The 2,500-nt window shown below is 45.7% G+C and overlaps 2 non-coding genes and 6 pseudogenes across 2 annotated transcripts; all 8 read left to right on the top strand.

Annotated features, from left to right (window-relative positions):
- The first annotated feature begins 120 nt into the window (after window positions 1–120).
- On the top strand, window positions 121–229 carry LOC144046945 (5S ribosomal RNA; annotated as a pseudogene).
- Window positions 230–415: 186 nt separating this feature from the next.
- On the top strand, window positions 416–524 carry LOC144046588 (5S ribosomal RNA; annotated as a pseudogene).
- A 187-nt stretch (window positions 525–711) lies between these two features.
- LOC144046776 (5S ribosomal RNA) lies at window positions 712–830 on the top strand (annotated as a pseudogene).
- A 186-nt stretch (window positions 831–1,016) lies between these two features.
- On the top strand, window positions 1,017–1,125 carry LOC144047131 (5S ribosomal RNA; annotated as a pseudogene).
- Window positions 1,126–1,312: 187 nt separating this feature from the next.
- LOC144047241 (5S ribosomal RNA) lies at window positions 1,313–1,421 on the top strand (annotated as a pseudogene).
- A 184-nt stretch (window positions 1,422–1,605) lies between these two features.
- LOC144045264 (5S ribosomal RNA) lies at window positions 1,606–1,724 on the top strand. The gene has a single exon (XR_013291605.1). It is a non-coding gene; the product is annotated as a 5S ribosomal RNA (ribosomal RNA).
- Window positions 1,725–1,909: 185 nt separating this feature from the next.
- Window positions 1,910–2,028, top strand: LOC144046542 (5S ribosomal RNA). The gene has a single exon (XR_013292828.1). It is a non-coding gene; the product is annotated as a 5S ribosomal RNA (ribosomal RNA).
- A 186-nt stretch (window positions 2,029–2,214) lies between these two features.
- LOC144047247 (5S ribosomal RNA) lies at window positions 2,215–2,323 on the top strand (annotated as a pseudogene).
- Window positions 2,324–2,500: the final 177 nt, after the last annotated feature.

Raw genomic sequence — 2,500 nt, 5'->3', positions numbered from 1 at the left:
TAACAGACAGCCGCACGCTAAACTGACAGGATGAGAGCTGAACATGCAGTCAAAATGTTTTTCTGTCCCAAGTTTAGACGAGTGTAGCCTTTAAAAGAGTCAACTGTTTTCTTTTTCATGGCTTACGGCCATACTACCCTGAGAACGCCCGATCTCGGAAGCTAAGCACGGTCGGGCCTGGTTAGTACTTGGATGGGAGACCGCCTGGGAATACCAGGTGCTGTAAGCTTTTTTTTTGCACCTCCATGGCAAAAGTAAACTTTCACACAAGACCTCAAGTACACTAGCTACTTGCTAACAGACAGCCGCACGCTAAACTGACAGGATGAGAGCTGAACATGCAGTCAAAATGTTTTTCTGTCCCAAGTTTAGACGAGTGTAACCTTTAAAAGAGTCAACTGTTTTCTTTTTCTCGGCTTACGGCCATACTACCCTGAGAACGCCCGATCTCGGAAGCTAAGCAGGGTTGGGCCTGGTTAGTACTTGGATGGGAGACCGCCTGGGAATACCAGGTGCTGTAAGCTTTTTTTTTTGCACCTCCATGGCAAAAGTAAACTTTCACAAAAGACCTCAAGTACACTAGCTACTTGCTAACAGACAGCCGCACGCTAAACTGACAGGATGAGAGCTGAACATGCAGTCAAAATGTTTTTCTGTCCCAAGTTTAGACGAGTGTAACCTTTAAAGGAGTCAACTGTTTTCTTTTTCTCGGTTTACGGCCATACTACCCTGAGAACGGCTGATCTAGTCCGATCTCGGAAGCTAAGCAGGGTTGGGCCTGGTTAGTACTTGGATGTGAGACCGCCTGGGAATACCAGGTGCTGTAAGCTTTTTTTTTGCACCTCCATGGCATCTGTCAACTTTCTTAAAAGTCGTCAAGTACACTAGCTACTTGCTAACAGACAGCCGCACGCTAAACTGACAGGATGAGAGCTGAACATGCAGTCAAAATGTTTTTCTGTCCCAAGTTTAGACGAGAGTAACCTTTAAAAGAGTCAACTGTTTTCTTTTTCTCGGCTTACGGCCATACTACCCTGTGAACGTCTGATCTCGGAAGCTAAGCAGGGTCGGGCCTGGTTAGTACTTGGATGGGAGACCTTCTGGGAATACCAGGTGCTGTAAGCTTTTTTTTTTGCACCTCCATGGCAAAAGTAAACTTTCACAAAAGACCTCAAGTACACTAGCTACTCGCTAACAGACAGCCGCACGCTAAACTGACAGGATGAGAGCTGAACATGCAGTCAAAATGTTTTTCTGTCCCAAGTTTAGACGAGTGTAACCTTTAAAAGAGTCAACTATTTTCTTTTTCTCAGCTTACGGCCATACTACCCTGAGAACGTCAGATCTCGGAAGCTAAGCAGGGTCGGGCCTGGTTAGTACTTGGATGGGAGACCGCCTAGGAATACCAGGTGCTGTAAGCTTTTTTTTTGCACCTCCATGGCAACTGTCAACTTTCTTAAAAGACCTCAAGTACACTAGCTACTCGCTAACAGACAGCCGCACGCTAAACTGACAGGATGAGAGCTGAACATGCAGTCAAAATGTTTTTCTGTCCCGTTTAGATGAGTGTAACCTTTAAAAGAGTCAACTGTTTTCTTTTTCTCGGCTTACGGCCATACTACCCTGAGAATGCCCGATCTCGTCTGATCTCGGAAGCTAAGCACGGTCGGGCCTGGTTAGTACTTGGATGGGAGACCGCCTGGGAATACCAGGTGCTGTAAGCTTTTTTTTTTGCACCTCCATGGCAAAAGTAAACTTTCACAAAAGACCTCAAGTACACTAGCTACTCGCTAACAGACAGCCGCACGCTAAACTGACAGGATGAGAGCTGAACATGCAGTCAAAATGTTTTTCTGTCCCGTTTAGATGAGTGTAACCTTTAAAAGAGTCAACTGTTTTCTTTTTCTTTTCTTACGGCCATACTACCCTGAGAAAGCCCGATCTAGTCCGATCTTGGAAGCTAAGCAGGGTCGGGCCTGGTTAGTACTTGGATGGGAGACCGCCTGGGAATACCAGGTGCTGTAAGCTTTTTTTTTGCACCTCCATGGCAACTGTCAACTTTCTTAAAAGACCTCAAGTACACTAGCTACTTGCTAACAGACAGCCGCACGCTAAACTGACAGGATGAGAGCTGAACATGCAGTCAAAATGTTTTTCTGTCCCAAGTTTAGACGAGTGTAACCTTTAAAGGAGTCAACTGTTTTCTTTTTCTCGGCTTACGGCCATACTACCCTGAGAACGCCCGATCTCGGAAGCTAAGCACGGTCGGGCCTGGTTAGTATTTGGATGGGACACCGCCTGGGAACACCAGGTGCTGTAAGCTTTTTTTTTGCACCTCCATGGCAAAAGTAAACTTTCAAAAAAGACCTCACGTACACTAGCTACTTGCTAACAGACAGCCGCACGCTAAACTGACAGGATGAGAGCTGAACATGCAGTCAAAATGTTTTTCTGTCCCAAGTTTAGACAAGTGTAACCTTTAAAATAGTCAACTGTTTTC

This window comes from Vanacampus margaritifer, chromosome 2, assembly GCF_051991255.1.
Source record: "Vanacampus margaritifer isolate UIUO_Vmar chromosome 2, RoL_Vmar_1.0, whole genome shotgun sequence".
Taxonomy (NCBI): Eukaryota; Metazoa; Chordata; class Actinopteri; order Syngnathiformes; family Syngnathidae; genus Vanacampus; species Vanacampus margaritifer.
This window is presented reverse-complemented; position numbering and strand designations above follow the sequence as displayed.